The sequence below is a fragment of the Thamnophis sirtalis genome, unplaced genomic scaffold (assembly GCF_051295495.1).
Source record: "Thamnophis sirtalis isolate CommonGarterSnake01/CBP01778 unplaced genomic scaffold, rThaSir2_p1.2 scaffold_11, whole genome shotgun sequence".
Lineage (NCBI taxonomy): Eukaryota > Metazoa > Chordata > Lepidosauria > Squamata > Natricidae > Thamnophis > Thamnophis sirtalis.
Window position 1 is genome coordinate 28,179,453 of NW_028261391.1, and position 14,289 is coordinate 28,193,741.

Below are 14,289 nucleotides of genomic sequence, written 5' to 3' on the forward strand. Positions count from 1 at the left end.
AGTTTAAATTATGTATACATGTTTGGCATATTTCTCATGCATGTTTAGTGAAAAGGTCTTACTAGTCACCAAATTACCCTATAATGGCAAAATTACAAATGTATAAAATAGATATTCTACATTGGTTCTTCTCAAGGTTTGTTTGTTTGTTTGTTTGTTTGTTTGTTTATTTATTGAATAGATGCATGATGTGCTATGACTGTCATAACTGGATTTGGGGTGAAGCCTAATTACTGTACCTAATGAAATATTCTGCATGTTGGTGCAATACATAGGCACCAATGGAGTATCTGGTTTTTATTGCTTTTAAAACACCTCAAAGTTACAGTCACAGTGATAACAATCAACTAACCTTGGACACTTTCGGTCCTGCCCCATCTGGATAATGACAGCTTCTCTATGGAGATTCTCAGTCATCCAGGTTATGGCTGTCCCAAAGGTGCTTTTTCAAGAAGCAACTGGACTTTCTTGTTTTTCTTTGAAGATGTTTCGGTTCTCATCCAAGAAGGTTCTTCAGCTCTGACTGGAAGATGGGGAATGGAAGGATTTATATTCCTTGCAGGCAGCTGGTCATTTGCATTCTTTCAGAGAATAGTTGAGACCAGTTGGAGGTTTATCTGTGTCCTTAGAGTCACCTGAGTAGTGCAAATGAGTGTGGAGCTTTCTTGGAACTGCTGAAAGGACTGTGTTGTAGACTGGATATAGATGATGTCATATCCCTCCTCTCTGTTAAGAGAAGGCTGTTTAATTTTAACATAGATGGCCTATTTGAACCCTCCTTCATTTATTGTTCTCTTCTTTGTCTACTTCGGAGGAGCTCCTGATGTCCTTTTTTGGGATTTGATGAAGGCCCACTTGGGATAGCCACACATTCTGAGGGCTTTCTTGATGCGTTTAAGTTCTTTTTCTTTCCCATCTTTGCTGGGAGGCAGGCCTTCAGCTCAGTGGTATAGATTCTGATAACTCCTATTTTGTGCTCCAGTGGGTGGTGAGAATCAAAATGTAAATATTGATCTCTGTGTGGGGGCCTTCTGTAAACTTTAATGTTAAGGCTTCTGTCTTCCTTAATGGGTAATGCACAGTCCAGGACTGGGGCACATAATGGGAGTTATCAGAACTTTACACCCTCAAAATAATTTCTGTGATATTTTTAAAGGTATGGTGGATTATTAATAAATAATTTAGATTTTAAACTTAATTCTTTTTTCTGAAACTAGCACTGATAGGAAGAAATATATTTCTTCCAAGGGAAAGTTGTCTTTATAAACTTGTTGTTTTTTGGGGTGGGTGAGGAGTTGGTTAAAGAAAAAGGCAAGAAATTAAGTACAATATGTCATTATGATAAATACTGGGACAAAAAGGCTATTAGAAAGAAGCATTAGGTGTTATTATTGTCTTTTGTTATTGTGAATAGAATTGTCTGGACATCAGTTAAAGCTTTGCCATTACGATTATTGCTCTGTGATTGTGATATTCTCTTCCATAATCATACTTTCACCTTTCTAAAATTCACATTTGATTTTTTGTTAAAATTCTAGTCAAGTGATTACATAAATTAAATGCAAGAAAATTAATATGAAATTTAAAAAACCACCCTATTTTTTTAAATCTAAACTTTAAAAGCATAAACCATGGGGGGGAGTTTAAAAGCTTTTTTTATTATTTAAAAGACAATAGTTTAGAAAACATTTGTTGTATAACTTTTTTGTCACAATGTGAATGTAAATAATACTGGTGTAATCTGCTTTTTATGTGATAGGAAAGAGAAATTTTGGAATTCCAGGATTGTGATTAAAGCACCATTAACAATTGAGACTTTTTAAGCTGTTAAATTTCAAAAAACCTAACTAAGAAGTTAACATTAATAGGGTCTCAAGCTAAAATTGTAAGGTTATGTCTAATGTAGATGCTGAAAAAAAGAATTTCCTATGCAGAGTTTGATTCCAAAAACTGCACATTACTTTTCCCGAATTTAGTGGTACATATAGAATCATAATTTCTCAATGTGAATAATAAATGCTGTGGCAGCCCACATTCTGATATTATTAGATTAGCACATATTTAAATACTTTCAATGTTCAGGATGAAAAAAGCTCAGGAAATATGTAATGAAAGAGAAGGAAACTGAGATTTCTTCTTCAAGCTTGCCTAGTTATTTTTCAAATGAACATAGAAAACAATTAAGCAAAGCTCTCTCTCCTTCCCTCTTTATATACAGTCATGTTCCCTTACTACATATTCCTTGGTTTTACCTCTGATATATACAATACGTGTTCTAACTTTGGATAGAAGATATGATAATCGTGGAGTTGTTGTTGTTTTTTTGCAGACTTTTAATGACTTTCTTGTAATGGAATAAAGTAAAGAGCTGAAATTCCAGGAAGGAACGGGTGCATTCCAGGAGGGAAGAGTAAGAGGAAACTCCATCTGGATAATTCAATTGTTATGTGGATAATACAGATATTACATGTGAGAGAAAGAGGGTGAAGGCAGCCCATCCCTAACTGTTCACAGAATATATTGTATATGTAAATAGTAGATTCATTCGTCTGGCAACGTTTTATCTAAAGGCATGAAAACAATAAAGAACTCAGTATGGAAGAAGCACCATGTATCATTCATGGGTTTGGGCATGACACTTCAATGAAGACAAACATGTTATCTGATTATTGGATCAACTAATTTGTAATCAGACATGTGGTGGCCATTCCCAAATGTGGAGTCCAAATTAAGAAAGCTAATTGCACTGTATTACGTGAGTTAAATTGTAATCCTACTCCTAAAGGTGAAGGTAAAGGTTCCCCTCACACATATGTGCTAGTCGTTCCTGACTCTAAGGTTCATCTCCATTTCAAAGCCAAAGAGCCAGCGCTGTCCAAACACATCTCCGTAGTCATGTGGCTGGCATGATTAAATGTTGAAGGGTCACAGAATGCTGTTTCCTTCCCACCAAAGTGGTGCCTATTTTTCTACTTGCATTTTTACATGCTTTCAAGCTGCTGGGTTGACAGAAGCTGGGACAAGTAATGGGAGCTCACTCCATTATGCAGTGCTAGGGATTCGAATCGCCAAATTACCAACTTTCTAATCGACATGCTCAGCGTCTTAGCCACTGAACCACTGCATCCCTAATCCTGCTCCTACTAACAGATTAAAGAGTATGCATGATAAAAAAATATTTTAATTGAACTGTCACAATGTCTAGGACATCTTTCTACAATTCCAGATGTGTTGGACTAGTGCTCCTTTAATTCCCCGATGGGTAGTCCTTCAAATACTTTTGGCAATATAGTGTACACACACACACACACACGTCTATACAGCAGCAATCCCCACCTTTGCTGCATGGCAGTCCAGCTGTGGGTGCAGAGAGGGGAACTGGGCTGTGTGATTGGTGGCCTGGAACCCACATGCAAGTACAAAGCCAGAGTGTATACAACTCAACTCACACATGCCACTTTATGCCATCCCCCTACTCATGAATGCATAGTGGTCCACAGCACTCACGTGCATGTTGGCTTGCTGCTCACATGTACACACTAGCCTGTCACACACATGGCCTAGTTCCGAATAGGCCCCCACCTAGTAATGGGTCCTAGCCCAGGGGTTTGGGACACCTGCTGTAAAGGACAAAGCCATTGATAGATTATGAAAGAGAAATAGGAGGAGTAAGGAGTTTTACCTGCTGGGACCTATGAAGAAAGCCTTCTCTGCATCATTTCCCTCAAATTGAGATTGGCTCCAGCCCTATTGATCTTTTAGAAGGCCTTGAAATCTTGGTTTTGTCATGGGGTTTAGTGTTCTCAAGGAGCTGTAAAAGCAACAAGTAAAACTCCAATTTTTACAGATCCCCAGAGAAACATTACACTTTTTAGGAAATATGGCACTCTAATTAAATTTTTTTGCATCATAAATTTCTACAGTCATGCATTATAATGTATCTATCAGTGAAGTATACAGTAATCCCTAATTGATAAATAACCTGCTTGTTCAACTCAATCCATTTTTATTTTTATTTATTTATTACATTTTTATGCCACTCATCTCCTATAAGGTGACTCTGGGCAGTTTATAATTAAAAAAATCTACCATTGTTTAACAAGCCAAGTCCATGTTTCCAATATATTGACAAATGAAGACAATTCCAATTATAGAAGATGAATAGAAGTAGAACACATTAACATATTCTATATTTAGACAAAAAATTGTTTCAAAAAATCCATTGGGTCACATTAAACATTTTTTACACGTCTGAGAAAACCACAATCAATTCCAATTTTTATGTTAGCTGCCTCCAGATTGTCATATGGAATGTAATATTATCAGATGTTTAGTGATCATTTGTAAAAGTAGATTATGCAAGGAAGATAATCAAAGATAATACTATTTCATATTTACCCTCCAGAATTGTTAGCAATATGTCTGCACTAACATGTAAGAAGGGAATATATATTCCTTCCTGAAGAAGATTGTTGTTGTTATATTGGAGCAGAGAATTAAATATATCCCACTAAATAGGATATCTGAATTGATATTATCTGAATAGAATAATGTCTAAATTATTCCTATTTTCATAGATTTTATCATTTGAAATATAAAGATGCAGATAAATATATTGCCTGATCAGCTTATTGCATTTTTTAAATATTGCAGGTATGACATATTCCATAGTTTGAAGTGGAGAAGCAAAGACAAATGTAACCATCTTTATATAAAATTCAACATTGTTTCTAAGAAACCAAAACCATGTATTTTCTATTTTAAAAGGCATGCAAAATAACTATGCAAACTTATCAAGAAATTCTAGCTGGAAAAGAAAATTGGAAAGAACTTTTTTCTTTAGTTCTAAAAAGGGCCATTTGAAGTGATGTCATAAAGGTTTGTTCATGGAGTATGACTGATCTCTACATCAAAATGTTCACACATACACAAAATAGCTATATTTATGTTATGTTGTTTACTTTATGTGCTTGTTCTTATCATTCCTTCAGGGACACCTAGATGTAAATGAATGAAAAAATTATTTGTGGTTTTAATGATTTTTGAGAGTATAAAAATTAAGAAAAAAGAGAAATCTGAATTTTCTTGAAATGTTGCTTTTCAATCTCTTGATTAACATTAAAGCATGATTTTTATTCCGGAAAAAATACTGTCAATCTGGATCATATATGCTAGCTTGTATGCCCATCAGCAGCAAAAAATGACAGCCCAGCTGTAGAAGCAATAAGAAATCCTTGGAGAATTAACACTAATTAGAATATTAGACAAACTATCTAATAAGTTTCATGCTAATGCTCATTTATGTATGTGTGCACGTCCATACATACGAGTCCATAGATGTGGATGTCTGAATAATTTGAATTCCAATAATAGGTATAATTTGTTTCCAAATCATATTTTTTGGTTCTTTATAAAGCGAACTTCTTTGACTGCTTTTATTTGTAACAAATAAAAATTGGTGTATTCTATCTCTCTCCTCAGTGGAACTTGTTACAGATGTCAGTCTGCTCACCTCATGGGATTTCTGGTAATTCATACCTTAGGACAACTTCACACACAACGTTTTAATAACCGGCTTCTCAACCCACATACATTAGCCAGAAATTTTAAAAAATGGCCACGCTATATATCAATAGAAAAACTCCTTGGAAGAAAATTGCAAGTTTTCAATACTTCTTCAACTCTGATCTTAAAATGGATAATGAGAATATTTTCAGAGGATATTTGAGACACAAAGGTTCAAGGTGACGCCTTGAAAGTACTGAATAGTGTGCCTGAACAGGTTAATTTGTATTTCTACTCCAATGCTAGGATGAATTTTTTTTTTCAAATCCTACCTTTGCAATCTTGCAAATGAGAATATTGTGAGAGACTGATTGCTTTCAGATCAACCAGTGGATTTACTGGGGTATACTTTTATCTAATAAAGGTGTTCCTCAACTTCGAACAACAGCTGGGACCAGAATTTCCCCATATAGGCAAGTCAGTTAAGTGAATTGTACCTGATTTTATGATCTATTTTGCCAGAATAGTTAAGTGAATCACTGGAGCTGCTAAGAAAATCATGGGGTTGCTTAGGAAATCCTTTTCCTTCATTGACTTTGCTTGTTAGAAGCCAGCTCACAGTTCCCAAGTCAAATGTGATCACATGACACATGCCATGGCAGCTGCTGCAGCTGCTGTAAGTACATGCCAGGCAGTGACGTGCAGTGAGGTTGATACCTGATGAGGCTCAGCAGGGCAGCGGTCGGCCTCGGCGGGGGGGGGGAATTTGCATCGCGGGAGCAACCAAGCACCCGGGTCTGCAGCAAAGGCGCTTGGTGGCTCCCACGATGCAAAGTGCCCCGCTGCCCCCCCACTGTCCCCGGCCTGCGTCCGCTGCTTCTCCAAGCTCTGCCGCTGGAAGTCCCGGATCGCCCCTGGGGGAAGGCTGAGTGAAAAACGGAGCGAAGCTTCTCTGCGGCCTCCCGGCACTGCCCAGAGGCTCTTGCAGGAGCACGTGTCAGTGGCCGGTGGCCTGGAGTGGCCCCGGCTGTGAGACAAGGGAGCACTTAAAGTAGCCGCTGCCGCTGCCGCCACCACCACCCCGCCACTGTGAGCTGGAATCTGGTAGCAACTATCTTGGCTTTAATTATTTAAAAATATATATTTAAATTTCTTTCTTTTTCCTGAGGAGACTGGTGAGGCTCCGCCTCCCTTGCCTCTAGTGACTGCACGTCCCTGATGCCAGGTACCCCATGCCTGAATTTTGCTCATAGGGAGGCTGCAATGGTCTCAAGGGCAAGGGATGAGTCACTTTTTCAGTGCTGTTGTAATTGCATGTGCTCAATAAACAAACAGTTGTATATGAAAACCTGTATAGCAGAAATTACTGCTGTATCATTTAAATATTAACTTACTCAGTCTCCATTTGTAGAAGAGAGAAGCATTCAGGGCAAGGTTTGTTTGTTTAAATCCTTTCCCGGAAATTGCTTCTTGCTATAAGAAATTTTCCATTGTGATCTATGAAAACTCTATTTCTGGGAGACAAATTGTTAGGGTTCGCTGTTAGGCAAGTAATATATTTGAATAAATAATTTTAAAAAATCTTCTCTTTCAGGCCAATTTTTATCAAGATCAAATTATGACAAGGAGTAATGGCTTTCAACTCTTTTCTGAATTTAACTTTTTAACAAATGCTTGCTTAGTGGGTTAGTATTTTGAATTATCCCAAAACAGATAATCAGTTCTGCACACATGTTTAAATGATATCTTGTTATCCAATAGTCCATTTGAGGAGGTTGGAACTTTCCCCCCTAGAAATTCTTTAAAATAGCAGTATTTCACAGAGGAGGTAAAAATTGTTTTGCTAGGAAATAAGATGGCTGTCCATAGACTGCATTATCTATTTGCATGAGAATTATGCTTCTCTTTGCCAGACTTGCTAAATATTACAGCTTAAATCTATTACTAGGAAACACAATTTTCTGTAATTTAATTTCCCAAGCTTAATGAACCTAGTAAATTTGTTCTCATGTCTTCCCAAGTTAATATGTTTAATCCAATTTGTATTGCAAAAAAGGGACAAATTTACTCTTAATTGAATTAATCTAGAAATGAAAATATATGTATTGTCATAGAAATCTGTGATTTATATTTCACAGATGTGATAGTCCTTCATTACTGGTATAACTTCAAACTTCTGTAGTGCTTAACTAAGAAAAAAATAAGAACAGAAGCTTTTTAAGTTTGTTTCCTACTAGTTAGATTTTTTAAAGTTTATAAAAATGTGCATCATCACAGTTCAATGTTTGAGGAACTCTGCAATCTGTTGCCTACATGAGTAATGATACCTTTTTCTTTGATAATGGCATATAACATTCTATTTCATGGTAGTAATTTAATATACACAGGGATTGAAGAAGTTTTTTTTATAGTAATTTAATTTAAAGTCATGATGAAAAAAACAGAAACTAATACAAACTAAAAAATTGAAAAAGAAAAATAGTGCAGAAAAGAAAAATAGGAAAAAATAGAAAAGAAGAAAATCTAGTAAAGAAAAATCACTAGTATAAATGATTTTAGAAAATGATCATCTTCTTTTAAAACTAAACAAATGATCTCTTCTTCTCGTTGTCTGCCTCTTATTTACAAATTCTTCAAGCTTTGTTATCCAGTCCCTAACCTAAACAGTACCAGAGATAACAACATATCTATTTTAACTTTGATCAAATAAATCAACTTTGTCTCTTCCAATAATATCACTTGATTTCTTCTCCTTTCTTCTTTGTCCCTTTCTCATAAAATTCTTCAAAGCTTTAACAAGTCTCTTTTATAAATCCAGTATGATAAAATTATCCAGATCAATCTCTGAGTTTGTAATTTACATATCCCTTTCAATTATTAAACCAATTTCTTTTGTGCTTCCAGTGTAGCATCTTTTTTCATATCATTCTTGTAGCCTGTCATTTTTAAATCCACTTTCAGATAATTCTCAGTTTTGTTGTCAAGCTTGTCCTTCTTCCAAAACATCTTTTAAGGACTATCTATAAAGGCAGATAGGGAAATGGTGGCTCATTGGCTAAGATGCTGAGCTTATTGATCAGAAAGCTTGGCACTTTGGCAGTTCAAATCCCTAGCTTCCGTTACTTGTCCCAGCTTCTGTCAACCTAGCAGTTCGAAAGCACATAAAAATGCAAGTAGAAAAATAGGAACCACCTTTGGTGGGAAGGTAACAGTGTTCCATAAGCTTTTGGCATTTAGTCATGCCGGCCACATGACCATAGAAAGGTCTTTGGATAGCGCTGGGTCTTTGGTTTTGAAATGGAGATGAGCACCACCCCTAGAGTCAGGAACGACTGACACATCTTATCTTTAAAGGCAGATACTCTTAAATTTAATTTCTTGTTACATTGTTCACAAAAATCCTTCAATATGTCCAAAGTTATTGTCTTTCACTCCATTCTGTATTAGTAAGTAAAATTTAAGTGCTTTCTTCATTTAATTGCAATCTTTAGTTCTTTCTGGATCCTCCTAATTTCCAACCTTCAAAGTCCTATCCTTTCATTTTTTTAGGAATTCAAAACCAAAATATTTGTCCATGGAAAAAATTCTTATAATTAATTCCAAACTCTTATTTCAAATACAGTCAAACCTTTAGGTCATTTGTATGTACTTCTAATCACCTTTTTCTGTTTATTGAAAAAGGAAAAAAATATTTGCATTTAAAACTTCTTTTGCTGTAGATTGAAGGAAACTCACCTGGTGTTGTAAAAGCAAATGTTCCTAATAATTGAAAAACAGTTAACAAATAATATCCAAAAGTGATTAGGAAAGGAAGTATGGGAACCCAGAGGCATAAAGGCATTGACCATGATATGAGTGAATGTGTTTATTCCTTCATCTTCTAGAGCTCTAGGATCACTGGAGATCTCTATCTTACTTCTTTGTCCAATTTGTACAGCTGCCCATCTTGCTAAATGCTCTGTACTTTGTTGTACATGTGTTACAAAATTAAAGCAAATAATAAATAGTAAAAAAACACTACCATTATGAAATATAAAAGCATTACCACAATAAAAACAGAACTATAAACATATTGAACACAAAGAAACATTCTGGTGTATGTTGTTGATTGGGAACCATACTGAAAAGGAATTTGAAAATGCTTTGAATAAGTGCTTTTGATTTCAAACAAAAAAAAATCCAATAGGTCTCAATCTTTAAACTTAACTTTCATTTTGAAATTTAGCAGGTGTTGAAAAGTATTCCTTTCACTAAGTGAATTATCAACAAGTAATGATGATTAATTAATATGTATTAACAATGTATGATTATTTTAAAATGTGACAGACACAGCAAATTTACAAACAATTCTAGGAATTCATTTTTAAACTATCTCATGACCCTAAAAGTACTTGAAATAAAACAATTTGTCTTAGAATGCATATATGAATATTTCTGTTTACAATAGGTAAGACTCTAGACTTCTTATAAGGGGAAATGCTGGCTGCCTTATGTCCTGTCAAAATACCAACTAATTGGTAACTGAACATCATTCATATATAGTAATGTTTAACAGCCCTAAAGATATCACAGACGAGACCTCTTGTCTTCTCTGCCACAGAACTATAGTGTTCCTCCTATTTATGTTTTAAGTTTTTCCCCTTCCATCCTTGTTATTTACATAACAAATTTACTTTGAAGATTATAGCTGAAAAACAAATTATTTTAAGAAATAATTGACTATGAGTAAAACCAGAGGCCAAATTCAGTTAATTGTAAACTACAGCTTTGATCTATAATTTGAAACCAGACTTGGACTATACAAATTGAATGTTAATGTAGAATCCAGAGCTGACTATTTAGAGCAGAAATATTTCTGGAAATACTGTGTTTCAAAAGCTATTAGCTGCAATTCTTAAGATCATTTATGAACACCCCAGGAGTTTGCCAGTTGCAAATGCACACCTAGACTATACATATTTTCCAGGTCTACAGCAATCAGAAGGAAAATAATCACTAAACTGCTATATTAAGGTTAATAGTGTTCATATTAAAATCAATTTACAGTATGTTTGCTTGATATGCAGATACATTCGCAGAGGCGATAGATGATAGATAGATAGATAGATAGATAGATAGATAGATAGATAGATAGATAGATAGATAGATAGAGATAGATAGATAGATAGATAGATAGATAGATAGATAGATAGATAGATAGATAGATAGATAGATAGATAGAAAGATAGAGGTAGGTAGGTAGGTAGGTAGGTAGGTAGGTAGGCAGGCAGGCAGGCAGGCAGGCAGGCAGGCAGGCAGGCAGGCAGACAGACAGACAGACAGACAGACAGACAGACAGAATGGTTGATTTCTTGGATGAACTCCAATGTAATTATAGCTTTCACCAAGAAGGAATGCAGTGTATAAAAGTGACTGATTATGAGAAGTAGTTCAAAACTATTTACACGCCTGGAGGTACAATAGCTGGGTCATATATCTGGACTGTTTGCAGCTGATTGTAATGCAAAACCTGGGCAAAACTGTATTGCTAAAACTTAAAAAATTGCATGAGTAAAATCAAATGAACCATAGGGGCAATGTTTCTTAAGCAAGAGAACTATCCATCTCACAATACTGATATGATACTTACTTCTCTGGGAGTTCAAATAGATATTTCTACAATGATTTCATCTCAAAAGAACACATTGCCAATAGGTAAAATTATAAGCAATCATTCATCATATTGATTGCAAGCATATGGTAAAGCAGTAAGATGACAGGGGAATATTTCTTGTCATATGTCTGTGTCTGTGGGTCTGTGTGCCCTTAGTTCTTTCAACCAATCCTGGAGACCTTACTTCAAGGGACCACAAAATGAAGTGACGCTACAGACTACATGCTTTGTAGTAGATATGACAATTGCACTCTTTCTCTGCTCTATATTCTGAAGTCGGCAAAAGAATGTTAGAGAAGTTGATTTATTGCCTAACCCAGAATCGGGATACATACATTCACATGTGGTTGTCCCAAGATTAAAATCTAAGCCTCTTCCTCATATTTTTCAAGTTAATGAACGATAGTTGTTTATTTCCTGCTCTTGAAGGTCCAACAGTTTGTGTCTTATTTGCAAAATTACCTCCTCTATTCATTTTCTCATATTTTTTGGCTTCACCATTTTTAACATTTTAATTTGTAAGAGAAAGGACCTTCTCAGAGGAGAAAATATTTGCTTCACATGACTTATTTTTGACAGCCATGCTACAAAATAGTATGTATTTTATGGGGGTCATAGATTGCACAGCCATGCTGATTGTTAGCAATCACAGCATTGTTCTCAATATGCTTACAAATTGTTTGATTAATTATACAGTATGTTCTAAGATTTTCCCAGATGTTAATGTTAGGCTCAATGGCAATCAGTCTTGGCTCATCCTTTTTTCCCTCCTCCTTTTCCATTTGCCCACCTCCAATTCTCTTATCGAGTTGTCCTGGAATCCTCAGAGATAATTGACAGAGATCTGAAAGCTCTTAAGTTTCTTTAGAACGTGAGGGACCGAAGGCAGTCAAATCAGCTAGGAGATCCTTTGCGGTGTCCTTACTGAACTCTACCCTCTCCTATTTTGTTTGTTAATCACCTATATAAGGGGTGTCAAACTCAATTTCATTGAGGGCCGCTTCATGATTGTATTTGACCTTGGGAAGTTGGGGTGGCATGGCCAGGGTGGGCGTGGCCAGCTCAATGTCACTCATGTCAGGGGCAGCTCTGGCAGCCCAAACACTCTGCTGCTAAAAACGGAGGTTTCCCCAAGCTCTGTTTTCACTGGCAGAGAGTTGCAGGAGGCTGTTACAGCCAAAAATGGAGCTTAGAAGGGCCACGTGCAACCTTACCAAGTTCCATTTTTGCTGGCAGAGGGACCACCAGCTGGTCCTTCATTGCTCCCAGGGCAGCCCCATAGACCAGATCTAAGCACCCCATGGGCCGGATCTGGACCATGGGCCTTGAGTTTGACACAACTGATCTATATGACTTAATTTGACATTTTCTATGGCTACAAATGTGGTGGTAAAATAGGTGATGTCATTTTTTGGGGGCGGGAACTTGCTGGATTTTGCCTCTAGACAGCTCATTTTTTCCCTTCCTATCTTCATTTCTACATTTTTAAGATGAACCTTTGTAGACTTCTTGATGATTAATCCTTCCTTTGATTTCTAGGAAATTTCATTTTCAATCTTCTTTAGCTTCCGCTTCTTTATAAGATGCCTATTAAAAATGCTCTAGATATCTGCTAGAATTTATATTACTATTATTATTATTCGCAACAACAGAATTATATCACAGCGGCCAGTTGTTTCGCCGGATTTGGCATTTATTACTAGTCGGGCCCTACCCAGGGGCCTAGGACGTCATAATGTATTTTCGTAATATGCGTGTAGTTCCAAGCAGTGTGGCTTTTTGCATTTGACTGATGGTGATTTTGTCAATTTTTAACTGTTTTAAATGTAATTCCAGTGCTTTTGGAATAGCACCCAGTGTGCCAATTACCACTGGAATTACCACTGCTGGTTTGTGCCATAATCGTTGAATTTCAATTTTTAAGTCCTGGTATTTCGCGATTTTTTCATATTCCTTCTCGTCGACCCTGCTATCACTTGGTATTGGGATGTCTATGATTGTAACCTTATTTTTCTCAACCAGTGTGATGTCTGGTGTATTATGCGCCAGTATTTTGTCCATTTGTATGCAAAAATCCCACAAGATCTTGACAATCTGATTTTTGGTGACTTTTTCAGGCTTATGTTCCCACCAGTTTGTTGTTGTTTGATTATTATTATTTTTGCACAAATTCCAGTGGATTATTTGTGCTACTGAATTGTGCCGCAATTTATAATCAGTCTACGTGATTTTTTTACAGCAGCTGAGTATTATTATTATTATTATTATTATTATTATTATTATTATTATTATGTTAATCTTTGGTGAGATTCACAGCCTTTGGGGCTGGTTGGTAGCTCTACAGCTCAAGTCTTAACCAATGATCTAGGAACTGTTAAGGTAACGTCGGAGGATATAAGCTGTAGGGTGGTTTTTTTGTAGAATCAAAATGTTCAAGTCTGATAAATTTAAAATTTCCAAATAGCGAGGTAGCCCTTTAGGTCTTGCTCCAAGGGCTCCAATTACAAATGGGGACAACACATGATTTCTTTTTCCACAGTCGCTCAACTTCAATTTGCAAGTCCCGGTAGTTTGTGATTTTTTCTTGCTGTTTATCTTCAATTCGTGCATCTCCAGGTATTGCAATGTCAATGAACCATATTTTTTTCTTTTCAACGATTGTTATGTCAGGTGTGTTGTGGGCCAAGTGCCTGTCAGTCTGGTTTCTGAAGTCCCACAAGATCTTGACTTTCTCATTCTCTAAAACCTTCTCAACCTGATGGTCCCAGTGGTTTTTACTGTACTCAAATCCAAAATTTTGGCACAATTTCCAGTGAATGATCTTAGCAACGCGATCATGGCGTTGTAGGTAGTCAGTTTGTGAAATTTTGCTGCACCCACTGATCAAGTGATCGACTTTCTCATTACTGAGGTGACATTTGCTGTTGGTGGTAACATGTTGAATTTTTGCCTTCATGTAGTTTGTGGCTAAGGCTTGTTCTTGAGCTGTTTCTTTTTTCAGTGCTCCTGATCTTAACCAGTTCCAAGTTTGTCGATTAGGTCAACATCACTTTTAGGGTGCAAAGCACGATTCATTGTCATACGCTTCCTTGTTTTTCTGTCCAAATTGTCCAATTCCATCTGGGTCCAGT